General features: G+C 44.2%; 1 pseudogene; it reads left to right on the top strand.

The window, feature by feature from the left end:
• The first annotated feature begins 1,752 nt into the window (after window positions 1-1,752).
• LOC136392022 (mitochondrial fission factor-like) lies at window positions 1,753-27,536 on the top strand (annotated as a pseudogene).
• The last annotated feature ends 424 nt before the right edge of the window (window positions 27,537-27,960 follow it).

The raw sequence follows: 27,960 nt of genomic DNA, 5'->3' as shown, positions 1-27,960 counted from the left end.
ACAGATCTTATTGAATGGTGTATGATTGTCACTTCCATTTACAATAATTAAAATGACTGTTGTTTATTAAGTACTGTCCTCTGTACCAGGAAATGTACTGAGAACTTCACAAACATCCTGTTACTTAATCCTTAAAACAACCTTTTGAAGTAGAAGTATTATTACCAGTTTGTAAGTGTAAAGCCAGTAGCCAGGGCCACTATCACAGCTGCCTGGCCCATGCAGGTTCGCATTGGATTTGGACAGTCGGTAAAGAAACAACAGAGCCAAAAACTGATGGGCCATCATCTTTAATTCTAGCTTGCACCCAGTGGGCAAGTAAAAACACTCACTGGGCTCCAAAACCCACTCACATTCAGTGCTCACAAAGCTACTGACTTACCCAAGTTTCCTAGAATCAAGGGTTTCTAGCTCACCAGACTTTATTCACCTCTGTTCCCCATCTCCTTCCCTCACTCTGCACAAACTGGCTTCTCACTCAACACTCTGCCATCTTGGCTGCTTCTCCTGGCCTCCTCCAAGTGGCCTTTCTCTGCTCTCTGCTGTCTCCTCTAATGTTAATCTCAGGAACCAAGAGAGCAAGCTCCCGTTCTGCCCCCATTTATTTTATTTTATTTATTTATTTTTTTAAATTTTATTTTTTTTCTGAAGCTGTAACGGGGAGAGACAGTCAGACAGACTCCCGCATGCGCCCGACCGGGATCCACCCGGCACGCCCACCAGGGGGCGACGCTCTGCCCCTCCGAGCGTCGCTCTGCTGCGACCAGAGCCACTCTAGCGCCTGGGGCAGAGGCCAAGGAGCCATCCCCAGCGCCCGGGCCATTTTTGCTCCAATGGAGCCTCGCTGAGGGAGGGGAAGAGAGAGACAGAGGGGAAGGAGAGGGGGAGGGGTGGAGAAGCAAATGGGCGCTTCTCCTGTGTGCCCTGGCTGGGAATCGAACCCGGGACTTCCGCATGCCAGGCCAACGTTCTACCACTGAGCCAACTGGCCAGGGCTCTGCCCCCATTTAATAGTGTAGAAATCCAAACCTTTAATCCAATATACAAAATAGGAAAGTCTCTAATACAAAGTCACTTATCTGGGGCATGATGGGATTGTACCACCCCACATCAAAAAGGGTGGGAAAGGCTTAATCCCAAAACCAAGCCCCAGGCTACAAGGATTCTGCCTGCCCACAGCCCGCCCCCAACACACATTAATATCACCTGGGTGACGGCCTCCACGTGGGCAGTGCCATCTTTAACAAAGTGAGCATAATATATTTTATCTGCCCAATAGTAAGTGATAATGTACTCAGAAATGGTAAGTAGTTGAATGTGGGTGCTCTGACACCACAGTCCCATATGCTTTTTACTCTATTGACCTCTGTAGAGTAAAATGACATCTTATGTTCAGAAGGACAGTAAGAAGGAATAACAAACTTTGGCTTCATAGAGACAAGAGTGGAAATCCTGACTCTCACATTCATTACCTTGGATAAGTGACATAACCATCTCTAGTTTCTTTATCTGCAAAGGGGATTATACTACTTACAACACTGGATAGAACTGAGGACTAAATGAAAGTGTTGTAACTAACTTGTACAAGCATTTTTTAGGTGTCAGGTACTATTCTCTGTGTATTGCAGCTGTCTACTCATTTACTTTCACAAGAGCCTGATAACACAGGTGCCGTGGTCATTCCCATTTTATGGATGCGGAAACTGAAGACCAGAAAGTTAATGTATCTTGTTCAAGTTCATGCAGCTAACAATGGCGGAGGTAAGATGAATATAATGGGCAGACTGGAGAACTATGAATTTAACCACTTTGCTTTGCTGGCTGGCTGGAATGCACAGTACACAGAAAGCACTTGATCCGAAGAGGCTCTGCCTATCTAGTGGTGTTGCCTGGAGAAGACAGTGATGAGCTTTCCTGACAAGCTGTGGCACTCACTATTAACTTCCTGGTGCAACTTATCTCTACAACATTTGTGTTAAACTCTATTTGTCCCATGGGTCTAAACCTAGTCTCCTCAACAAGCAGAATGTAACTACTCTTGGAGATGACAAGATTATGCTAAACCTCAGGTTGATCTGTCACCTCTGGCTACTTTTATCTCTCAGAACTTGGGTGAGTCACTCTATGTCCCCAGGCCTCAGTTTCTGTTGAAGGATTGAAATACAAATGGACAATGGCTAGTCCGTATATAAAAACTGAACTCTGGCCCACTTTCTGCATCAACCAGCTCAGGAAGCCAAACCAGAACTCCTATAGCATTCAAATGGCCAGATCTTGATTAATAGCTGACAGCATCTTAATTTTTTTTAATTTAATTTTATTTTTTTACAGAGACAGAGAGTGAGTCAGAGTGAGGGATAGACAGGGACAGACAGACAGGAACGGAGAGATGAGAAGCATCAATCATTAGTTTTTTGTTGCGCATTGCGACACCTTAGTTGTTCATTGATTGCTTTCTCATATGTGCCTTGACCATGGGCCTTCAGTGGACTGAGTAACCCCTTGCTTGAGCCAGCGACCTTGGGTCCAAGCTGGTGAATTTTTGCTCAAACCAGATAAGCCCGCGCTCAAGCTGGCAACCTCGGGGTCTCGAACCTGGGTCTTCCGCATCCCAGTCTGACGCTCTATCCACTGCACCACTGCCTGGTCAGGCAGCATCCTAATTTTTAATTTTAATTTTTTAAAATTTATTTATTCATTTTTTAGAGAGGAGAGGGAGAGACAGAGAGAGAGAAGGGGGGGGGGGGGGAGAAGCTGGAAGCATCAACTCCCATATGTGCCTTGACCAGGCAAGCCCAGGGCCTCGAACCGGTGACCTCAGCATTTCCAGGTCGACTCCCCATCCACTGCACCACCACAGGTCAGGCGCAGCATCCTAATTTTTGTCCTCACTTCCAACATGGCATGAACAGGAGGAAGCCAAATATGCCTCCCTAACCAATCATACAGGATGCATAGCTTCTAGTGAGCCTATTGATAGCTCCACCATACCAACAGTCTTCCAATCTTGGCTTTCCTCTTTTCTACGATAAAGCTTTCTCATTCCTACAGACTACAGCAAGCTCTGAATAAGGAGCTGTTGGGCAAATAAAATATATTATGCTCACTTTGTTAAAGATGGTGCTGCCCACATGGAAGCCTGTTGCCCAGGTGATATTAATGTGTGTTGGGGGCGGGCTGTGGGCAGGCAGGATCCTTGTAGCCTGGGGCTTGGTTTTAGGACTAAGCCTTTCCCACCCTTTTTGATGTGGGGTGGTACAATCCCATCATGCCCCAGATAAGTGACTTTGTATTAGAGACTTCCTTATTTTGTATATTGGATTAAAGGTTTTGATTTCTGCACTATAAAATGGGGGCAGAACAGGAGCTTTCTCTTTCGGTTCCTGAGATTATTAGAGAGGAGAGCAGAGAAAGACCACGTGGAGGAGGCCAGGAGAAGCAGCCAAGATGGCGGAGTGCTGAGTGAGAAGCCAGTTTGTGCAGAGTTTGTGTAGAGAGAAGGAAGGAGATGGGGAACAGAGGTGAATAAGTCTGGTGAGCTAGAAACCTTTGATTCTAGGAAATTTGGATAAGCCAGTAGCTTTGTGAGCACTGAATGAGTGGGTTTTGGAGCTCAGTGTGTGTTTTTACTTGCCCGCTGGTGAAAGCTAGGATTAAAGATGATAGCCCACCATTTTTTGGCTCCATTGTTTCTTTACCGACTGTTTGAATCCAATGCGAACCTGCATGGGCCAGGCGGCTGTGATGGTGGCCGTGGCTACTGGCTTTACAGGAGCCTTTGCCTGTTCTTGTTTGGGTGGTCTTCATTTATCCCACACTGCATTTGTAAAGTAAAAGAGCTGAAACAGATGATTCTGAATTGTGGAAACTGGATGTGCAAGTTGGTCTTGGGATCCAACGTGGATGCTGCTACCATCTTCCATTGCCCAACGGGGTTTGCATGGTTCCCGTTTCACTCACTTGGGATTCAGAATTTGAGGTGAGCACATCTGATTGGGCAAGCCTACGTGATGCTCTGGATGCCAGGGAGGGGGGACATACCTTACCTCTAATGGGAGTTGGGCTCCTCAGAAGAAAAGGTATCTCCCAAACCTAGGAATAAGATCCAGGTGCATGGTGACTCAAAAGAATAAAAAAAACTGCTGTATCTTTCATTCTCACCATGGCTTTGGGTTGCCCAAATTACCTATTTTCATGGATTCAGGTTTTCTCCGACACAGTTTAGTCTAACTTTGTGTGCCCATTTCTCTCCCATACGGATGAGGAGTAAATGGACCATTCCCCTGCTGGACTCTAAGTTCCTGGAGGACGGGACCTTGTCTTTTCAGCTTTTAAGCCTACCCTGTTTCAGCAAGTTATAACCTTACATTATTGATAAGGTTTGAATTCAAAAACAAGAGAATAAAGTGAGTTTAAAAGGAAAAAAATTTAAAACTAAATGAAATTGCTCTTTTAATATATGTGATTCAGAGCTAATTTTTTTATGACTTGAAAGGCTTTGGCTTTTGCTAGGAAACAGACTGGGCCTTGCCAACAGGAGGCAGCAGGAAAATGGTGAGAGAACGACTGACTAGCTGCTCCCTGTTTCACTGAAAGGTTGGGAGGAGAAAAGGTGACAATCTCCAGTTCAACTCAGTTGTAGTTGAGCACAATGAGTCAATCCTTAACTGGAAGAGGGTAGGACTCAGATGCCTAGAGGCAGGAAACTGGATTAAAACAAGAGTGCTAACAGCTTTCAGAACGCATTCTTTGTCTTAATGAATGTAGAAGAGGGAGGGAGCATTCAGATCACTTCACAGGGTAACTGGGTTCAAAGAGGGAAAATGACGTCAAAAAGGACATACTGAGCGATGGCAGAGTTGGCATTAAAACTGTTTCCTATACTACCAAGACCATTAACCTCAATTCTATTCAAAAGGAAACAAAAAGTATCTGGATTGGAAATGAAGAAGTAAAACTGCCTTTATTTGTAGATGATGTGCTTGTCTAGGTTGGAATATCTGACAGAATTTATAAAAAGCTATGGGAACTAATAAGAAAGCTCTGTGTGGTAGCAGAATAAAAAATAGGATTAATATACAAAGATCAATTGTATTTCCAGGTACCAGCAACACACAATTGGAAATTAAAAAAAAAATACTATTTACAGTAGCATCAGAAAATTTAAATACTTGGACATAAATTAGGGGCAAAAGATGTAAAAGATTTCCCTACATTAGAAACTGCAAACCATTGTTGGCAGAAACGAAAGATGACCTGAATAATGAAGAGCTAAACCATATTTATGGGTTGGAAGTCTCAGTATTATTAAGATATCAGTTCTCTCTAAATGACCTATAAATTCAATAAAATCATAATCAATATTTCAGAACTTTATTAAAGGTTGTGTTAAGCCTAATCCGGAGGGACCCGAAACATTGAAGACACAAACAAAGTCCGTCGATTACACATCAAAGCTTTATTGTCTAGCTTGGCCAAGCAGCGGCATCTCTGACAGAAATCTGAGGGAGAGCGTGCCAGCCCTTTGTTCTACTTAGTTTTTATAGTTTTGTAAGTGGGAAGTACAGAAGCAAAAATTGTAATTAGGAGCCCCTTACCACTATTGGTTATAGTCATATGTCCTTTAACATGATAGGACCACATTCAATTTGCAAGCCATACATTATTTTGGAGAAAACAAAATTTACAAGTCAACACAATGGTAGAAAGATGTCTTTTTACATATTAAAAGGCATTCCTATATTATCTACTGTTTTCTACCATCTCTTTGTCCAGAGTCACATGTGTTAATCATACACATTTACATAGGAGAGGTAGTTTCTGTGGGGACAAATGCCCGCAAATGTTTCATTGCTATAAGAAAAGGTTTATTTTGGCTTTTCTCTCCCTGTACCTGGCTAGCCATTCACCCCTTTCCCCACAGGCTTGGTGGAATGTCTAGGAATCCATGTTTTCCTCCCCTTTGCATTTACAATACAATGCCAAGGGCCATCCTGGTCATGCCAATCACACAGTACAGGGACTATTTCTCACAATTTCTCTGCACATCTTAACCCAAATTAATAAAATGTTCTTCAAGCCTCTTGTTGGGCAGATAAAATATACTATGCTCACTTTGTTAAAGATGGCACTGCCCACGTGGAGGCCTTCACCCAGGTGATATTTTTTTTTTCACTTTTTTTTTTTTTTTTTGTATTTTTCTGAAGCTGGAAACGGGGAGAGACAGTCAGACAGACTCCCGCATGCGCCTGACCGGGATCCACCCGGCACGCCCGCCAGGGGCGACGGTCTGCCCACCAGGGGTCGATGCTCTGCCCCTCCGGGGCGTCGCTCTGTTGCGACCAGAGCCACTCTAGCGCCTGGGGCAGAGGCCAAGGAGCCATCCCCAGCGCCCCCGCCATCTTTGCTCCAATGGAGCCTTGGCTGCGGGAGGGGAAGAGAGAGACAGAGAGGAAAGAGGGGGGGAGGGGGGAGAAGCAAATGGGCGCTTCTCCTATGTGCCCTGGCCGGGAATCGAACCCGGGTCCCCCCCACGCCAGGCCGACGCTCTACCGCTGAGCCAACCGCCCAGGGCCACCCAGGTGATATTAATGTGTGTTGGGGGCGGGCTGTGGGCAGGCAGAATCCTTGTAGCCTGGGGCTTGGTTTTAGGACTAAGCCTTTCCCACCCTTTTTGATGTGGGGTGGTACAATCCAATCATGCCTCAGAGAAGTGACTTTGTATTAGAGACTTCCCTGTTTTGTATATTAGATTAAGGGTTATGAATCTACACTATAAAATGGGGGCAGAAGAGGAGCTTGCTCTCTTGGTTCTGAGATTATCATTAGAGGAGATAGCAGAGAGCAGAGAAAGGCCACGTGGAGGAGGCCAGGAGAAGCAGCCAAGATGGTGGAGTGTTGAGTGAAAAATCAGTTTATGCAGTTTGTGCAGGGAGAAGGAAGGAGATGGGGAACAGAGGTGAATAAGTCTGATGAGCTAGAAACCTTTGATTCTAGGAAACTCGGATAAGTCAGTAGCTTTGTGAACACTGAATGTGAGTGGGTTTTGGAGCCCAGTGTGTGTTTTTACTTGCCTGCCGGGTGCAAGCTAGGATTAAAGATGATGGCCCATCAGTTTTTGGCTCCGTTGTTTCTTTAACAACTGTCTGAATCCAATGTGAACCTGCATGGGCCAGGCAGATGTGCTGATGGCCGCGGCTACTGGCTTTACACCTCCCAAAATATTAATATTAATTCTGTAGCTTTTGGTACTTTACAACACCTGCGGGTGAGGTGGCGCAGTGGCTCCTCAGTAGAAATTGACAAATTCACTTTAAACTTATATTAAAATGCAACAGACTAAAAAAATAGCCAAAATAATTTATTTTAAATTGGAGGATTAATAGTGTCTGATATTAAGATTTATTTAAACTATGGTAATGTTGGGCAAATGAGTTTGTAAAATCTGTATTTTCTGAGTTTGCCCACTTTTATTGTTAAAAATGGCACTGGTCTGTGAAATTGCTAATTTCCTTCCTGCTTGGGAAGGGCCATTGTTATGCTAATGTTGCTGTAGGAGAGGTTTTTGGCTCCAAAAGAGTCTTAAAAAAGAGGAGAGAAGTGATAGATAGTGAATTCCAAACTGCTCTCTTGATGTTTCGCTTATCTGTCAGACCTCACCCTTACTGGACAGAGGATTTCCAAGAAGCTGGCAAGCTCCCCAAGGAGTGGCATTCCAAACATACCAGGACTTTTGATTCAACACCCACATGCTCGAAGCCCCCCATGGAAGAGCATTCCGGACATACCAGGACTTTTGCCTCAGTATCCCCTCAGGCTCTCCCAAACACTATATAACTTGCCCCTAGTCTGTAACTGGTGCTCTTCTCCCCGGGAGAAGTGCCCAGCAGGGTTCCTTTCTTTCTTTCAATAAAGCCTGTTACTCTGGTCTTTCGGACTCCCATGGATTCCAACAAGAAAGGAGAGGAAGAAAGCCATTTTTGCAGAGAGAGAAGCCAAGATGGCAGGGTGCTGAAGGAGAAACCAGTTTGTGCAGAGAGGAAAATGGAGGTGTGCAGATGGGGAGCCAGAGGTGACTGAGACTGGTGGGGGCCTTTGATTCTAGGAAAAACTGGAGAATGTGTCAGGGTTTTGGAGCCCTCTATGTGTGTTTTTACTTGCCTGCCGGTTCGAGGCTAGAATAAAGGAATGTCCCACTATCCTCTGGCTCTGCTGTTTCTTTACCATCTGCCCAAATTCAGTGAGAACCTGTGTGTGTATGACAGCAATGATGGTGGCCCCTGATCCTACAGGTAATCAAGACAGTATGATATTAGTGTAAAAATAGACAAATAGAGCCTGACCAGTGGTGGTACAGTGGATAGAGCATCCACCTGGGACGCTGAAGACCCAGGTTCGAAAACCCAAGTGTTGGGCAGATAAAATATATTATGCTCACTTTGTTAAAGATGGCGCTGCCCACATGGAAGCCTGTCACCCAGGTGATATTAATGTGTGTTGGGAGCGGGCTGTGGGCAGGCAGGATCCTTGTAGCCTGGGGCTTAGTTTTAGGACTAAGACTTTCCCACCCTTTTTGATGTGGGGTGGTACAATCCCAATCCCATCATGCCTCAGATAAGTGACTTTGTATTAGAGACTTCCCTATTTTGTATATTGGATTAAAGGTTTTAATTTCTACGCTATAAAATGGAGGCAGAATGGGAGCTTGCTCTCGGTTCCTGAGATTAGCATTAGAGAGGAGAGCAGAGAGAGGCCACATGGAGGAGGCCAGGAGAAGCAGCCAAGATGGCGGAGTGTTGAGTGAGAAGCCAGTTAGTGTAGAGTTTGTGCAGGGAGAAGGAAGGAGATGGGGAACAGAGGTGAATAAGTCTGGTGAGCTAGAAACCTTTGATTCTAGGAGAACTCGGATTAAGTCAGTAGCTTTGTGAGCATTGAATGTAAGTGGGTTTTGGAGCCCAGTGTGTGTTTTTACTTGCCCGCCGGGTGCAAGCTAGGATTAAAGATGTTGGCCCATCAGTTTCTGGCTCCGTTGTTTCTTTAACGACTGTCTGAATCCAATGCGAACCTGTATGGGCCAGGCTGCTGTGATGGTGGCCGTGGCCACTGGCTTTACATCAAGGTTGCCAGCTTGAGTGTGGGTTCATCCGGCTTGAGTACAGGGTCACCAGCATGAGTCCAAAGGTCACTGGCTTGAGCCTAAGGTCTTTGGCTTGAGCAAGGGGTCACTGGCTCAGCTGAAGCACCCCCCTGTGGGTCAAATAAGTTTGCAAATATGATGTATATGTTTGCTTGCTTATAGTTTGCACTGGGTGTGGGGGACAGGCTATAAGCAAGCAGGGTTCTTATAACCTAAGATTTAGTTTTAAGACTAAGCCTTTCCCACCCTTTTAATCCTAAAATCTTCTCAACACTAAGCTTTTCCCCACACCCTTGACTGTTGCATGATGTGGGGTTGTGTACTCTTATGAGGAATCCCATTTATGCCTCAGAAAAATGACTTTGTATCAGACACTTCCTTATTTGTAGAAAGGTTTGGATTTCTACACTATAAAATAGGGCAGACCGGGGCTTGCTCTCTCTCAGTTCCTGAAATTAGCATTGCGTAGGAGAGGCAACCAAGATGGCAGAGTGCTGAAGGAGAAGCCAGTTTGTGCAGAGAGAAGGAGATGAGGAACAGAGGTGAATAAGGCTGGTGAGGTAGAAAACTTTGATTCTAGGAATACTTGGATGAGTCAGTGGCTTTGGGAGCCCTGACTGTAAAGGAAAGTGTTTTCCCACTGTGTGTATTTCTTGCCTGTCGGGTACGAACCAGAATTAAAGGTAATGGCCCACCAGTTCTTAGCTCCGTTGTTTCATTACTGTCTGTATGAATCAAATGTGATCCTGCATGGGCCAGGCATCTGTGATGAAGGCCGCGGCTACTGGCCTTACACCCCCCCACCTCCAGTCAAGGCAAGTATGAGAAAGCAATTAATAAACAACTAAAGTGCTGCAACTACAAATTTATGCTTCTCATCTCTCTCTCTCTTTCTCTTTCCTTTCTCCTTTTCCTTTTTCTCTCTCTCTTTCTCTATTGCAAAAATAATAAAATAAAATAGACAAATAGATCATTGGAACATAACAAAATTCAGAAAAAAACCCTCACATATGTGGGTAATTGATTTTGACAAAGGTGCAGAAGTGGTACAGTAAAGATAGAATAATCTTTTCTAGAAATGGTGCTAAGCCTGGCCTGTGGTGGCACAGTGGATAAAGAATTGACTTGTAACACTGAGGTCACTGGTTCAAAGCCTTGGGCTTGCCTGGTCAAGGCACATATAACAAGCAATCAGTGACAACTAAAGTGAAGAAGCTATAAGTTGATACTTCTTGCTCCCCGCCCTTTTCTCTCCATTCTCCATAAAAATCAATAAATAGAATCTTAAAAAAGAGCTCCAGGCAAAAGCAACCTGGTCTCATCTCTCCAGGCAGAGGAGAACAGAAGCTCCATCTCCACACATGCTGCAGATGGCTTTTCCAGTCTACCTGAATCATTACCAGCTAGAAGCAGCAGTCATTGGGACTTGGACGTGAGCTGCCAAGTATAGAATTATGACAACAATTCCAGTGCCATGTGGACTTTTTCTGGATTTGGACTTTTCCTGGACTCCTGCTTCTTGTGACAGCTCCTAACGGACTGAACTGGGGTTGGGTTGCATTTGCAGGGATATGGAATGATGTTGGTGCCAACTTGGACTTGGTGAACATGTTAAGGACACTACTCTTTTATGGATTCCTGCTGTATTGGCCAAGAGTTTGCTTAAAGGCCTTAATCACTGTAAAAAAAAATTAGAAGACTGGATAAAGAAGATGTGGCACATATACACTATGGTATACTACTCAGCCATAAGAAATGATGACATTGAATCATTTACAACAAAATGGTGGGATATTGTTAACATTATACAAAGTGAAATAAGTAAATCAGAAAAAAAAAGAACTGCATGATTCCATACATTGGTGGGACATAAAAACGAGACTAAGAGACACGGACAAGAGTGTAAGAGTGTGGTGTTAATGGGGGGGGGGGCGGTGAGGGAAGAAGGGGGAGGGGGAGGGGCACAAAGAAAACTAGATAGAAGATATGCAACACAATTGAATGACAAGATAACCTGGACATGTTTTCTTTGAATATATGTACCCTGATTTATTGATGTCACCCATTAAATTAATAAAAATTTATTTATAAAAAAAAATCTTAAAAGAAATAAAAAATAAGAGGCCCTGGCCAGTTGACTCAGTGGTAGAGTGTCAGCCTGGAATGTGGAAGTCCTGGGATTGATTCCCAGACAGGGCACACAAGAGAAGCAGCCATCTGCTTCTCCACTCCTCTTCCTCCCCTTTCTCTCTCTCTCTTCCTCCCCTGCAGTCATAGCTCAATTGGTTCTAGCACATCAGCTCCAGGCACTGAGGATGGCTCTGTGGAGTCTCTGCCTCCAGTGCTAAAAATAGCTTTGTTGCAAGCATGGTCCCAGATGAGCAGAGCATCGACCCCAGATGGGGGTTGCTGGCTGGATTCTGGTCAGGGTGCATGTGAGAGTCTGTCTCTCTATCTCCCCATGCAAGAGTCTGTCTATCTTTCCTCCTCTTACTTGGAAAAAAAGAAGAAGAAGGAGGAGGAGGAGGAGGAGGAGGAAGAGGGGAAGGAGGAGGAGGAGAATAAGAAGAAGGAGGAGGAGGAAGAGAAGAAGAAGGAAGAAGAAGAAGAAGAAGAAGAAGGAGAAAATGGTGCTAAAATAATTAGATATCATATTTTAAAAATGAACTTAAGTCCATACCTTATTCCATATATAACATATAAATAAACTCAAAATGGATCATGGATCTAAATGTACAATCTACAACTATAAAAGTTCTCAAAAACAAAGAAACAAACAACCAAACAAACAACAGAAACAAAAACCTGAGCAAAAACATTTGTGACTTTGAATTGGTCAAATATTTCTTAGATAAGACACCAAAAGCAGAGTCCATAAAAGAAACAAATTGAAAATTTGGACTTTACTAAAGTTAAACACTTCTACTCATCAAAAGACACCAGCTCTTGAAGGGATAAGCCATAGTTTGGGAGTAAATATTTGCAAATATTGTATAAAATAAGAAATTAGAGTCCAGAAAATATAAAGAACATTCAAAACTCAATTATAAGAAAACAACCTATTTTAAAAAGTGAGCAAAGGTTTAAACAAACACCAAAGGAGATAGGAGGCAAAAAGAAAAAAGAAAATGAAGATACTCAATATCATGTGTCATTATGTAAATGCAAATTAAAACCACAATGAGATACCACATCATACCTATTAAAATGGCTAAAATGAAAATGATTGACCATATCAGGTGTTGGGACAGGTATGGAGGAACTAAAACTCACACACTGTTGTTAGGAATGTAAAATAATATGAAACTAAAAACGGTTTGGCAGTTTATTAAAAATTAGGCATACATCTGCCATATGACACAGCCATTTCACTCCTAGGTATTTATCCAAGAGAAAAAAAACATGTCCATGATTGATCATGGCACTTCCTTTTTTAGCAGCCAAAAATTTGAAACAACCTAAAATAGTTTTAAAACCTGTGGTGGATAGCCTGACCGGGTGGTGGCGCAGTGGAGAGAGCATGGGACTGGGATGCGGAGGACCCAGCTTCGAGTCCCCCAGGTCGCCAGCTTGAGTGTGGGCTCATCTTGTTTGAGCAAAGCTCTCCAGCTTGGACCCCAGGTCACTGACTCGAGCCGGGGGGGTTACTCAGTCTGCTGAAGGCCCGCGGTCAAGGCACATATGAGAAAGCAATCAATGAACAACTGAAGTGTCGCAACGAAAAGCTAATGATTGATGCTTCTCATCTCTCTTCGTTCCTGTCTGTCTGTCCCTATCTATCCCTCTCTCTGACTCTCTCTCTGTCTTTGTAATAAAAAACAAAACAAAACAAAACAAAAACCTGTGGTGGATATATTCATTACCTCGATGGTGGTGATGGTTTTACAAATGTGTACATATGCCAAAACTTACCAAATTGTACACTTTATATATATGCAGTTTATTGAATAACAATTATATATCAGTAAAGCTGTTAAAAAAAAAAAAAAAGAATTCTATTCCAGGCAATTTCTTTTTCTAGGCATTGTGGAGGTCCCAGGCATATATAAAGAGAGTGAGGTTGGAAGGGCAAGTCACTATCCAGCAATATAAGACCCAATGTTATTAAGGGGAACTGTTGATGTGGAGAGGCCAGGGAAAACTTTCTGAAGGTAGGATCCTTGAATTAGATCTTGAAGGATGAGCAAGAATGTCAGCAAGTGGCATGAGACAACAAAGGCCTTGAAGTCCTGCTACTCCACTGAAGTGGTTCAATCTTGTGCAAACATTTCATGTATAGCATATTGCAGGTCAAAATACCTTTATTTAACTTACCTTATTTGATTTTTTTATGTCCCACCTCCTATCAAAGACTTAGAGAGGCTTATAAAGATACAACAAGATATAAGGAAAATAGATGAAACCCTTGGAACACAGACGATACCATAAAGTTGAACTGAGATTATCCCACAATGGACAGATCACAAGGTTCTGAATCATAAGTTGTTAGAAAGATTAAAAGTTGGCTCTGAGCTCCACAGAGGCTGGAACAAAGAGGAAAACATGATTCTGACGGAACTCTCTAAGCACTTGGTCTGGGTTACCTCACTCAGACCTCGCAGACCCGGCATAGTAGGTGGGTCTCTCCCACCAGTGGCCAAGTCCCGTGATTCTTTGCAGCTGCTGGGAGCTTCAGCTGCTTCACCTGTCGGCAGGAAGGGAGAAACAGCTGCTGGGTTTTCAGTGAAACTTCTCAGATACAAGAAAAGTTGCAAAGGTCAGAAAATATGGGGTGGTGGTGGGGGAACTGTTGGAAGGTATTGGAAAGATAACAAAGCAGGCACAATTACATGGCTGAGATTTAGGAAGTGGAATCCAGACAAGTGAGCTCAGTATTGGGACAGCTTTTCTCTGAGGGAAGTCATTTAAATTCAGAAAAGTTGATAAAAGTTTGGGAGACTGAGAAGATGTGCAGAACTTTCCACAAATTTACAGGGTCGGGACAACAATCGGTGTTCAGGCCCTGCTGGAGAGTGGTCTGACAAGCTTCGGGTTGAGGCCCAAAGTGCTACACCCTGGTCCTCAGGGTCCTCCCTAAACAGACAGCCCTAACAGGGACAGAGAGTCAGCTTCGAATCGCCTCATTCTAAGATTGGGTTCAAATAATCTGGGGTTATCAATCCCTGACTCTCTTCCCAGAAGCAAACATAAATCCACTTCAGAGGAAGAAAATATTTTAAGCTTGAAATTATCTGTATAAATTTTGAATATATGTCTAGAAATATTCACAATAGACCAATCCATTAAGATAGGAAGTAAACTGTAGTTTGTTTTTTGTTTTGTTTTGTTTTGTTTGGCTCAGGGCAGAAAGAAAGGGGGAGTGACTGCTAAGTGTGAGGTTTTGGGGGGAAATAAGAATGTCCCCAAATTAGATAATGGTGACAGTTGCACAACTCTGTAAATATCCCTAAAACCACTGAATTGTTTACTTTAAAAGGGTGAATTTTATGCCATGTGAATTATATCTTTTTATTTTATTTTATTTATTTATTCATTTTAGAGAGGAGGGGGGAGATAGAGAGAGAGAGAGACAGAGAGAGAGAGAGAGAGAGAGAGAGAGAGAGAGAGAAGGAGGAGGAGCAGGAAGCATCAACTCCCATATGTGCCTTGACCAGGCAAGCCAGGGTTTTGAACCGGCAACCTCAGTGTTTCCAGGTTGATGCTTTATCCACTGCACCACCACAGGTCAGGCCCCATGTGAATTATATCTTAATAAAGCAATAGCTTTTATTATATTTTAGAAATGAAGATGAAATAAAAACCAAAAATAGTTATTTAAGACAATGATTTTTGAACAAAATGATTTGGCTTGTTAGGAGATGATTTAGTTCTCATCTACTTTTATCGCTATTGTTAATCAAAAGAGTTCTTTCAATGAATTCTGATCCCAAAGTATTCATATCATATTCACATGCGACTTCTGTTGGGACGGGAGTATTATTATTTTAAGGCAATTTCACAGTTTCCCTAAACAGACTGATAAAAACTGGGATTAACCACAGTTAAATTCTATTGTTTCTTTTTTTTTCTTTTTTTTTTTCAGGGACAGAGAGAGTCAGAGATAAGGACAGACAGACAGGAACGGAGCGAAATGAGAAGCATCAGTCATCAGTTTTTCGTTGGGACTCCTTAGTTGTTCATTGATTGCTTTCTCATATGTGCCTTGACCGCGGGTCTTCAGCAGACCTAGTAACCCCTTGCTGGAGCCAGCGACCTTGGGTCCAAGCTAGTGAGCTTTGCTCAAGTCAGATTAGCCTGCGCTCAAGCTGGCGTCCTCGGGGTCTCGAACCTGGGTCCTTCCGCATCCCAGTCCGACGCTCTATCCACTGCACCACCGCCTGGTCAGGCTCTATTGTTTCTATATAGGGGACTATAATCAGCACTTAATTAGGGATTTTCCTAGAAGAAAGATCATGTAGTTGAGGGGTAGAAAGTTGTCTGTAACCATCTCAAGCTCTTTGAATTAGTAAAAGGTATTGAGTGTGTTATGGTAATATATAAAAATATAAGTACGCAACATTTTAATAGCTAACTCTCATGTGTCAAACTCTCTTCTATGTGATGTGCATGTATTTTCTCATTTAATGCTCACAAATATCTTCGGGTAGTATTGTCGTTCTCACTTTAAAGAAGAAACTGAAGCCTAGAGGAATGCAGTGTATTACCCAAGATCCAAGTTGCAGAGCCAGGACTCAGGGCTGCATGTTTCCTGGCAGCCGATACCCACGTTGGGAGTCCGAGACTTGGGATCAAGTCTAGATAGTTCATCTTCTAGGTCTATGAGCTCAGGCAAATCACTCAACTTCTTTGCCTTGGCTATTTAATCCCTAAAATGGAGATAATGCTCTGTTCTATCGATATCAGAGTTATTGTGGAAGTTCTTTGTAAATACAGTACTACACAACAGTCAGACTGTGGCATAAAGCTGTGACTTCCCCTAACCTCCTAACCCCTGTCAGATGATGCATTCCAGTCCCATGCTACCAGAAGCTGCCCCAGACCAATCACTCTGGAAATATGTGGGCATCCTGGGTCCAAGAAATGCTCCAGGTGTAAACGGAAAGCTGTTTCACTGAGCTCTGTAATCCGTGGGGCCCAAACACCCTATAAGGGGTGACTGTGACCTGGCAATCTTTTGGCAGCGAGAAGCTGGCACTGGGAGCCTGGTGAGGTGAGTCCCATTCTCACCGTCACTGCGGCAGCAGTCGGACCTGGTAGCAGAGGCTCTTCAGCCCTGATGGCACAGGTCGGTTCATGGGCACACCTATGGAAACACTGCCTTGGGGACACTCAAAACACTTGAGGAGTGTGCCACGGACCAGCGCGGCTCCTAATTCTGGGTTTTGAGTGAGAAGGGTGCGGAATTAAGAAAACAGACTTATTAAGAAAAAAGGATGGGATCGGGAGGACTCTTCAATGCTGATGGCAATATCCGAGTGCCCCATAGCCCCAGTTTGATTTATTATATAGCCATATGCAAATCAAGAAAGTCCTTGATACCAAGTTACACATCTGAGGCTAAAACAAGAACTCTCCCAAGACATAAACAGGAATTCCCCTACCATGCATAAGTGAAATCAACCAACAAAGAGTAAGAGGAAGGGCATGTAAATTGCTTCCAGCAACTTAAGGAAGCAAGTGAAGTGGGTGCAAATACTCAGCATCATAGCCAAATACGGAGGTGGTGGGGGGAGCACTTAGCCTTTTGCTAAGCCTTGAATCTGCAATGGCTTTTTGCTGTTTACGGTCCACAACAGGTGTGAACTCTTCAAGAGCTTGCTCTGTTTACATGAGCAGAGGAGGCCACAGAATTTCAAAATTTTTAATTTTTAATTTGTAATCATAGGATACTGTGAGTTGGACATTCAGGTTATACTATTCTAGGTTATTATTATTATTTTATTGTGGGAAAGCAGAATTTACTCAACCAGGATCAAGAAATTAGTTCAACTGACCCTGGCCGTTTGGCTCAGTGGTAGAGCGTCGGCCTGGCGTGCAGGAGTCCCAGGTTTGATTCCCGGCCGGGCACACAGGAGAGGCGCCCATCTGCTTCTCTACCCCTCCCTCTCTCCTTCCTCTCTGTCTCTCTCTTCCCCTCCTGCAGCCAAGGCTCCATTGGAGCAAAGTTGGCCTGGGCGCTGAGGATGGTTCCATGGCCTCTGCCTTAGGCACTAGAATGGCCCTGGTTGCAACAGCACAACGCCCCAGATGGGCAGAGCATCGCCCCCTGGTGGGCATGCCAGGTGGATCCTGGTTGGGCACATACGGGAGTCTGTCTGACTGCCTCCCCGTTTCCAACTTCAGAAAAATAAAAAAATAATAATAATAAAAAATAAAAAAAGAAAAAGAAAAAAAAAAGAAATTAGTTTGACTTTCTTGTGGCTGTCTCTCTGGCCTGGGAAGAGGGGTGGTGACTTTTCCAAGCAGGAAATACCTCACAGTGGGAAACACCCTGTTGGACAGATAAAGTATATTATGCTCACTTTATTAAATATGACGCTGCCCATGAGGAGGCCGTTGCCCAGGTGATATTAATGTGTGTTGGGGGTGGGCTAAAGGCAGGCAGAATCCTTGTAGCCTGGGGTTTGGTTTTGGGATTAAGCCTTTCCCACCCTTTTTGATGTAGGGCGGTACAATCCAATCATGCCTCAGAGAAGTGACTTTGTATTAGAGACTTCCCTATTATGTATATTGGATTAAAGCTTTGGATTTCTACACTATAAAATAGGGGTAGAACGGGAGCTTCTCTCTTGGTTCCTGGGATGATTAGCATGAGAGAGCAGAGGGAGCAGAGCAGAGAGCAGCGGAAAGAGGCCATGTGGCCAGGAGAAGCAGCCAAGATGGCAGAGTGCTGAGTGAGATGCCAGTTTGTGTAGAGAGAAGGAAGGAGATGGGGAACTGAGGAGAATAAGTCTGGTGAGCTAGAAACCTTTGATTCTAGGACACTCGTATAAGTCAGTGGCTTTGTGAGCACTGAATGTAAGTGGGTTTTGGAGCCCAGTGTGTGTTTTTACTTGCCCGCCGGGTGCAAGCTAGAATTAAAGACTATGGCCCACCAATCTGTGGCTCCGTTGTTTCTTTACCAACTGTTTGAATCCAATGCGAACCTGCATGGGCCAGGCTGCTGTGATGGTGGCCCTGGCTCTGGTTTCTGGCTTTACACACCCTCTCTTCATTTTCATGAGCAATAGCCAAGAGGATCATTTTTGGAAGCTGAAGGCAGAGTCTAAATGGAGAAGTTGCTGGAAGCAGCTTCTACTCTTCATCGGTCCTTTGACTTTTGAAGATTCTCTAGATTTGATCATTTACTTGTAGGCGAAGCCTGGAGGTGAGGAGCCCCTTCCCATATATATATACACACACAGTTTAAGAATCCAAGTCATTTTGCATTTTTTTAATTATTTTTTACAGAGACAGAGAGTGAGTCAGAGAGAGGGATAGACAGGGACAGACAGACAGGAATGAAGAGATGTGAGAAGCATCAATCATTAGTTTTTCATTGCATGTTGCAACACCTTAGTTGTTCATTGATTGCTTTCTCATATGTGCCTTGACCGCAGGCCTTCAGCAGTCCGAGTAACCCCTTGCTGGAGCCAGCGACCTTAGGTTCAAGCTGGCAGGCTTTTCCTCAAACCAGATGAGCCCGCACTCAAGCTGGCGACCTCGAGGTCTTGAACCCGGGTCCTCTGCATCCTAGTCTGATGCTCTATCCACTGCGCCACCGCCTGGTCAGGCCATTTTGCATTTTAAACATCATATGTAAGCTTTATCAAGAAAAAAAAATCTTCATTTTCTCATATTCTGAGGCAAGCTCAGACCTGCCAGGCCTTAATCTGCCTTTCTTTGCCAATTTTAAAATCCATACTAAGAGAGTGTGTGAGATGGTGTGTGTGTGTGTGTGTGTGTGTGTGTGTGTGTGTGTCTGTTGTTCAAAGCATTTTACTGGCACTTGCTAGTAGAAGGGCCCTTTTCACCCCTTCTGCAAAGAACACAAGGCTATCTCTGGCAGATAGGGTCTCAGATTCCTATCCATCCTCCATTCTGGAGCTGTTGTCCCCATTATGTGACTTCTGAGGGACTGTGCTGCCCATTGCTGGATCCCAAAGTGGTCAGCTTCATGCCAAAACCTGACCTCATCTTGCTGAATGCATCATTTACGTTGTACTCAAAGAGAAAGCAATGCTTTCCATCAAACAAGGGTGTTGAGAATCTCTGTAATTATAATGAGTTGTCTAGATAGCATACTGAATCACAGTATTGCCTATAGCAGAGTCTGAATTCATTGTCTGATGTGTGAGACTTTAAGAGTTTAACCCTCCCCCACATTCCTTATGTGTTAGTCAAGTTAAGCTGAGTTATGCTGCAGTAACAAACAATACTTTGATCTTTCTCAGTGGCTTATTACAGTAGAAGTTATTTCTCACTTATTTCACATGTCCAGTACATGTTAGCATGGGGCCTTTGCTCATCTTGGATACTCAGAAACCGAGGCTGATGGAAATAGGTTTCCAACCTATAATGTTGTCATCTCGACTCCAGCAGGATATGAGAACATGGCTTTAACTGCTTCTATCTGCAATAACACATGTTTCTTCCACTTATATTTCACTGCTCGAAGTAATCAAGCTTTCAAAAATTGAAAATTTTTTATTTGAGTGGTGACAATAAAATGCAGATTTCAAATCATTCTGAATGCTTTTTATATTGAGTATCTTACTGTTCATTTATCATCAACATACTGTACTGGGCTGAGCAGTGTTAGTTAGGAAAGGAGAAGCACATAGATCTGTTCCTTTGTCCTCCTGGCTCTTAGTGGGGGGGGTGGAGAGAGAGGGAGAGAGAGAGAGAAGAAGAAGAAGAAGAAGAAGAAGAAGAAGAAGAAGAAGAAGAAGAAGAAGAAGAAGAAGAAGAAGAGGAAGAGGAAAAGAAGAAGAGGAGGAGGAAGAAGAAGAAGAAGAAGAGGAAGAAGAAGAAGAAGAAGGAGAAGAAGAAGAAGAAGAAGAAAAGAAGGAGGGGGAAGAGGAAGTGGAGGAATAGGAGGAGAATGGAAGGGTGGGGTGGGATTGGGTGGGGAAGGGAGGCAAGGGAGATGAGATTCAGTGCCACAAAAGGAGTTCATATTGCTGCAATATTCAAGGGTGATAGATATTTCTTTCAGCTTTTGGGAATGGCTTCAAGAAAAAGACCTTGAAGTCTGGCCTGAGGTGGAGCAGTGGACAAAGCGTTGACCTGGAACGCCAAGGTTGCCAGTTGAAATTCCTGGTCTTGCCCAGTCAAGGCACATACAGGAAGCAACTACTAGTAGTTGCTTCTCCCCCCTCTTTCTTGCTCTCCCTGTTTTCTCTCTCCCCAATCTCTCTAAAAATCAATATGTAAAATATTTTAAAAGAAAAATATCTTGAAGAACAGTAAAATGCAAATCTTTCTCGTTAGGTGTTTATTGAGTTCCTTTTATGCCAGTCATACAAAATAGTTTAAAGATTAAAATAAAAGTTTACCTATTTGTAATCTTACCCTTTCATAATAAATGTCCTTGACAGGATCTGGATGTGTGTATACATACACAATTATATACATGTGCGTATATATATGCAATCTGCTTTTGATAGTCAACAAAGTATCACAATCTTCTTTCTTTCTTTCTTTCTTTCTTTCTTTCTTTCTTTCTTTCTTTCTTTCTTTCTTTCTTTCTTTCTTTCTTTCTTTCTTTCTTTCTTTCTTTCTATCTTTTTTGTTTGTTTGTTTGTTTGTATTTTTTCTGAAGCTGGAAATGGGGAGAGACAGTCAGACAGACTCCCGCATGCACCCGACCGGGATCCACCTGGCACGCCCACCAGGGGCGACGCTCTGCCCACCAGGGGGCGATGCTCTGCCCCTCCGGGGCGTCACTCGGCTGCGACCAGAGCCACTCTAGCGCCTGGGGCAGTGGCCAAGGAGCCATCCCCAGCGCCCGGGCCATCTTTGCTCCAATGGAGCCTTGGCTGCGGGAGGGGAAGAGAGAGACAGAGAGGAAGGAGGGGGGGTGGAGAAGCAAATGGGCGCTTCTCCTATGTGCCCTGGCCGGGAATCGAACCTGGGTCCCCCGCACGCCAGGCCGACGCTCTACCGCCGAGCCAACCGGCTAGGGCCTCTTTCTTTCCTTCCTTCCTTCCTTCCTTCCTTCCTTCCTTCCTTCCTTCCTTCCTTCCTTCCTTCCTCCCTCCCTCCTCTCCCCTCCCCTCCCCTCTCCCCTCCCCTCTTCCCTTTCCTCCCCCCTCCCCTCCCTTCCCTTCCTTTCCCTTCCCTTCCCTTCCCTTCCCTTCCTTCCCTCTCCCCTCCTTCTCCTTCCCTTCTTTCCTTCCTTCCTTCCTTCTTTTTAAATTAAGTAAGAGGAAGGGAGATAGATAGACTTCTGCATGCACCCTGGCCAGGATCCACCCAGCAACTGCCATTTGGGGCCAATGCTCTGCCCATCTGGGGCTGATGCTAGCAACCAAGCTATTTTTAGCACCTGATGTGGAGGCTCCATGGAGCTATCCTCATTGCCTGGGGCCAACACACTCAAATCAATCAAGCCATGGCTGAGGGAGGGAGAGAGGGAGAGAGAGAGAGAGAGAGAGAGAGAAGGAGGAGGAAGAGGAGTGAGAAGCAGATGGCTGCTTCTCCTGTGTGCCCTGACCAGAAATCAAACCCAGGACTCCAAAAGCCAGATTAACACTCTACCACTGAGACAACCAGCCAGGGCCATGATTATCTTTCTATGTGAAGGCAATAAATGCTGGTTAAGACATTGCAGATTCTGGGACCAGAGGAGAGGAGGCATGAGGTGGAGATGAGCAGCCTGGTTTGGCTGGGAGCATGATGAGTGGAGGTGTGGAAAGAGACAAAGCTGGAAAGGTCTCAGAAAGTGTGTGTTGCGCCCTGGCCAGTTAGCTCAGTGGTAGAGCGTCGGCCTGGCGTGCAGAAATCTCAGGTTCGATTCCCGGCCAGGGCACACAGGAGAAGCGCCCATCTGCTTCTCCACCCCTCCCCCTCTTCTTCCTCTCTGTCTCTCTCTTCCCCTCCCGCAGCCGAGGCTCCATTGGAGCAAAGATGGCCTGGGCGCTGGGGATGGCTCCTTGGCCTCTGCCCCAGGCACTAGAGTGGCTCTGGTCACGACAGAACGACGCCCTGGAGGGGCAGAGCATCGCCCCTGGTGGGTGTGCCGGGTGGATCCCGGTCGGGCGCATGCGGGAGTCTGTCTGACTGTCTATCCCCATTTCCAGCTTCAGAAAAATACAAAAAAAGAAAGAAAGAAAGAAAGAAAGAAAGAAAGAAAGAAAGAAAGAAAGAAAGAAAGAAAGAAAGAAAGAAAGAAAGAAAGAAAAGAAAGGAAAGAAAGGAAAGAAAGAAAGAAAGAAAGAAAGAAAGAAAGAGAGAGAGAGAGAGAGAGAGAGAGAGAAAGAAAGAAAGAAAGAAAGAAAGAAAGAAAGAAAGAAAGAAAGAAAGAAAGAAAGAAAGAAAGAAAGAAAGAAGAAAGAAAGAAGAAAGAAAGAAAGAAAGTGTGTTGCCTGACCAGGTGGTGGCACAGTGGATAGAGTGTTGGACTGGGATGCGGAGGACCCAGGTTCGAGACCCTAAGGTTGCCAGCTTGAGTGCTGGCTTATCTGGTTTGAGCAAAGCTCACCAGCTTAAACCCAAGGTTGCTGGCTTGAGCAAAGGGTTACTCCATCTGCTGAAGGCCCACGGTCAAGGCACATATGAGAAAGCAATCAATGAACAACTAAGATGTCGCAATGGAAAACTGATGATTGATGCTTCTCATCTCTTTTCGTTCTTGTCTGTCTGTCCCTATCTATCCCTCTCTCTGACTCTGTTTCTGTAAAAAAAAAAAAAAAGAAAGTATGTGTTTCTAGGTCGGAGAATTTCAATAATTTTCTGAGGGCAATGGTACAACTAATGATTTATTTAAATTGAAAATAACTTGTTAAAACCCTTGCACTTATACTAAACTGGTTCTTTTTATTAAGTTTATTTTATTTATTAATTTTAGAGAATAGAGAGAGAGAGAGAAAGGGGGGCAGGAATGGGAAGCATCAACTTATAGTAGTTGCTTCTCCTATAGGCCTTGACCAGATAGGCCTGGGATTTTGAACTGGTGACCTCAGCACTCCAGGTCAAGGCTTTATCCACTGCACCACCACAGGTCAGGTTGTATTAAACCTGTTTAAACTTGAAAAATACAGATCAGCAATAGCAGTGGTCCCCAACCTTTTTTGGGCCACAGACTGGTTTAATGTCAGAAAATATTTTCATGGACCGGCCTTTAGGGTGGATGGATAAATGCACAAAATAAAATTATGCGACCAGCGTAAAATCTGTGGTATTTTTATTTTTATTTATTTTTTTATTTTTTTTAAAATTTATTTATTCATTTTAGAGAATAGAGACAGAGACAGAAGGAGGGAAGGAGCAGGAAGCATCAACTCCCATATGTGCCTTGATCAGGTAAGCCCAAGGTTTTGAACTGGCGACCTCAGCATTTCCAGGTTGATGCTTTATCCACTGCGCCACCACAGGTCAGGCAAAATCTGTGGTATTTTTAAATATAATTGTCGAACTTACGAGACAAGCGTCAAGAGTGAGTCTTAGACAGATGTAACAGAGGGAATCTGGTCATTTTTAAAAAATAAAACATCGTTCAGCCCTGGTCAGTTGGCTCAGTGGTAGAACATTGGCCAGGCGTGCAGGAGTCCCGGGTTCGATTCCCGGCCAGGGCACACAGGAGAAGCACCCATCTGCTTCTCCATCCCTCCCCCTCTCCTTCCTCTCTGTCTCTCTCTTCCCCTCCCGCAGCCAAGGCTCCATTGGAGCAAAGTTGGCCCGGGCGCTGAGGATGGCTCTATGGCCTCTGCCTCAGGCACTAGAATGGCTCTGGTTGTGGCAGAGCGACACCCCAGATGGGCAGAGCATCACCCCCTGGTGGGCATGCCGGGTGGATCCTGGCCAGGCGCATGCGGGAGTCTGTCTGACTGCCTCCCCGTTTCCAGCTTCGGAAAAATACAAAAAAAAAAAAAAAAAAAAAGGAGAGATAAAAAATAAAACATCATTCAGACTTAAATATAAATAAAACGGAAAAGTGTAAGTTATTAATTTTTTCTCTGCGGACCGGTACCAAATGGCCCATGAACCAGTACCGGTCCGCGGCCCGGGGGTTGGGGACCACTGAGCTATAGAGAAAGAAAACAACCGTTATCTCCCCATTCAAAGGTAATCCTGTTAACATCTTGGTATTTATATTTCCAGATCACTTTCAACACATATGCCCATTTTCTTTTTAATGAAAATGGGGTCATTTTTTATATGTCATTCTGTAATCTGGTTTTTAAACCTGAACTATATAATAAAAGTTTTTAAAAATGTAAATATAAATTATTTTTAGTGGCTGAATAGCATTCCATTACATAAACTTTTTTTTTCATTACATAAACTTTTTTTTTTTTTTTTTTTTACAGAGACAGAGCGAGAGTCAGAGAGAGGGATAGATAGGGACAGACAGGAACGCAGAGAGATGAGAAGCATCAATCATCAGTTTTCGTTGCGACACCTTAGTTGTTAATTAATTGTTTTCTCATATGTGCCTTGACCGTGGGCCTTCAGCAGACCGAGTAACCCCTTGCTCAAGCCAGCGACCTTGGGTCCAAGCTGGTGAACTTTGCTCAAACCAGATGAGCCCGCATTCAAGCTGGCAACCTCAGGGTCTCGAACCTGGGTCCTCAGCATCCCAGTCCGACACTCTATCTACTGTGCCACCACCTGGTCCGGCTACATAAACTTTTATCCATAGAAATAACCACTTGAGAATCACACAAAAGTAAAAATCAATTTAATTTATCCTCCTCCTTAAATGTATTCCATTTATCCAGTTTTGAAATTAAGAATTGGTTTGAGAACAACCACATTTATTGAACACCAGATAGGCCTTCAGCTCTGTGCAAGGCACTGCACAGGTGCAGGAAGGGTAAAGAGGAACACTGGGGAGGGGGGAGAACTTTCCTTATGAGACACCAAAGATTTGGGGTTCGAGGAGTAATATATCGGAGTTGGCATTTAGAAGGTTCTTCTAGAGTAGTGTGCATTCTGTTTTAAAGAGGGATCAGACTGGAGAGAGTCTATAAGACTGCTTCCTTTTTTCCTTTCCTCCTTTTTTAAAAATAAATCTCCATTAGGAAAAACAATCTGGGATATGGGAGAGTCAGAATGATGTCATACCTTTTCTTCCCCTCTGTACACTGCCATGTATTTACTTAAAATACTCATTCCATTGGGATTCAAAGTTGATGTGCTGCAGACTTGGGCGGTGCAGGGGCCTGACTTCTGGGAGGCAGTGGCAGTTTTCAGAACTGGATGTCTTTTGTGGTTCTGTTTCCTGTGATTGGCCAGCAGCTTTTGCATAGAAAGCTGAGAACCTGACCCTTCTTTGCGTGTCTTCATTCCTGGCTGCAGCTCTGAGGGGTCAGGACCACTCTAAGTCCCCTTTCATGGTCTTAAGGTGTATTTAAATCACTGTTCTCTATTGATTTCCATTAATCATTAAGTAAAAGAACAATCAGCAGTTGTTCTTCTTCCAGCAACTTCCAGAACCTCTTCTGCTTGGTCCCCTACAGTAGCTGTATGGCCATAGAATTTGTGGAGATCATAGTGGTCTCCTGCAGTACCCTCCTTTTATCATTGCTGATAAACACCTGCTCAGGCTTCAAGCCTCAGACTAAATATTATCTCCCCTGCAAAGTGTCTCTACCCCTTCCAGCACTGTGCCCCCCCCCCCCGCCCACCCGTGTGTCCCTAGGCTCCATTCTTTTCTGTAAATGGTTGTTAGAGACAATGTTGCAATGTATCTGCTTGCAAATGTGTCTTCACTGTACTGATTCATTAGAGCACAGGACTGTATTTTCATTCATTTTTAATGGCTTTACTGAAATACAATTTAGACATCATAGAGTTCATCTGCTTAAAGTATACAAGTCAGTGGTTTTTTAGTATGTATATTCATAGACTGCATCATCATCATCAAACTTTAGAACACTTTCTTGGTGTTTTTCCCGGGCATCTCTGTGCACTTGCCAAGGGCCTCTGAGTGTGCCCACCAGAGTGCTTTGGGAGCTGGCAGGCAGCGGTCCTCACCTGGGAGGCAAAGCGGCTCTAAACCCAGTACAAGCACGTTGAAGCAAGTGCAAGGATTTAATATGAAGCACAGAAGCAAATAGTGCCGACTAGCAAGTAGCAGTTGGTACACACTTAGTGGGGCAGCATTTCCTTCTTTCACTACTGCCGAGGGGCCGAAATTAGTCCATTCGGAATGAAATGAACACCGAAGGAATTAGTCAGCGGATGAAGGTCCCAGGGAATTAAAGGTAGTGCCATCAAACTCTGACCTGGAACAGGAATTCCAAGGAGCCTGACCAGGCGGTAGCGCAGTGGATAGAGTGTCGGACTGGGATGCAGGGAACCCCAGTTCGAGACCTCGAGGTCGCCAGCTTGAGTGCAGACTCATCTGGTTTGAGCAAAAGCCCACCAGCTTGAACCCAAGGTCGCTGGCTCCTGCAAGGGTTTACTCAGTCTGCTGAAGGCCCGTTGTCAAGGCACATATGAGAGAGCAATCAATGAACAACTAAAGTGTTGCAACGTGCAATAAAAAACTAATGATTGATGCTTCTCATCTCTTTCCGTTCCTGTCTGTCTGTCCCTGTCTATCCCTCTCTCTGACTCACTCTCTGTCTCTGTAAAAAATAAATAAATAAATAAATAAATAAATATATTAAAAAAAAAAAAAGAATTCCAAGGAGTTTCAAATGCTAGTGTGATTGTGCAGATTTCAGAGAGGACTGTCGGAGCAGGAAATAACGAACTCTTGACCTCATTCAGTCAATTTTCATTAAACCTCTGGTATTAAAAACACCGCCTTGTGTCTTATGTTAAGTGAAAGACCACTAAATTTTCTGGATTTAGAAAGACCCACTCCAACCCCTCAAAATGAAAAACTCTGTGAGGATGGTAAGCTAAAAAGAGAATGCTCTATGAGCAAAAATGCTGATCACTATGACAGACAGCTGGTCAGAACCAACTCCGTACCTGTGCTGTGTGGTGAGGCCGCTGCCGCCACTTTCATTCTTCAACCAGCGTCAGGGGTGGCGTTTCAAATGTAGATGCAACAGTTGAAGGAACTGCAGATGACATGACTATTGGAAAGGTAACTTCATTAAGACGGTAGGTAATCAAAACAAATGGATGTCTGTGACCTCTAGAAGAGGAGAACAAAGAATGTGCTAAAAGAGATATGGCCACGTATTCCATCATTGTAGCATTCTGGCTGCTTAAGAGTTGGCTCTGGTTTTGTCGCTAGAGGCAACCTCAACTATCAAAAATATATTGTCTCGCCAAACCAGGTGGTGGCACAGTGGATAGAGCATCAGACTGGGATGTGGAAGACCCAGGTTCAAAACCCTGAGGTTGCCAGCTTGAGCGTGGGCTCATCTGGTTTGAGCGCAGGCTCACCAGCTTGAGCCCAAGGTCCCTGGCTTGAGCAAGGAGTCACTCAGTCTGCTGTAGCCCCTCGGTCAAGGCACATATGAGAAAGCAATCAATGAACAACTAAGGTGCCACAACAAAGAATTGATGCTTCTCGTCTCTCTCCCTTCCTGTTTGTCCCTATCTGTCCTTTACTCTGTCTCTATCTCTGTCACTAATATATATTGGTCTCAACAGCTGGAAATATAAAAGATTTGTAGCCTGGCTAGTGGTGTAGTGGATAGAGCGGCAGGGGCACA

Source organism: Saccopteryx leptura, chromosome 2, assembly GCF_036850995.1.
Source record: "Saccopteryx leptura isolate mSacLep1 chromosome 2, mSacLep1_pri_phased_curated, whole genome shotgun sequence".
Lineage (NCBI taxonomy): Eukaryota > Metazoa > Chordata > Mammalia > Chiroptera > Emballonuridae > Saccopteryx > Saccopteryx leptura.
This window is presented reverse-complemented; position numbering and strand designations above follow the sequence as displayed.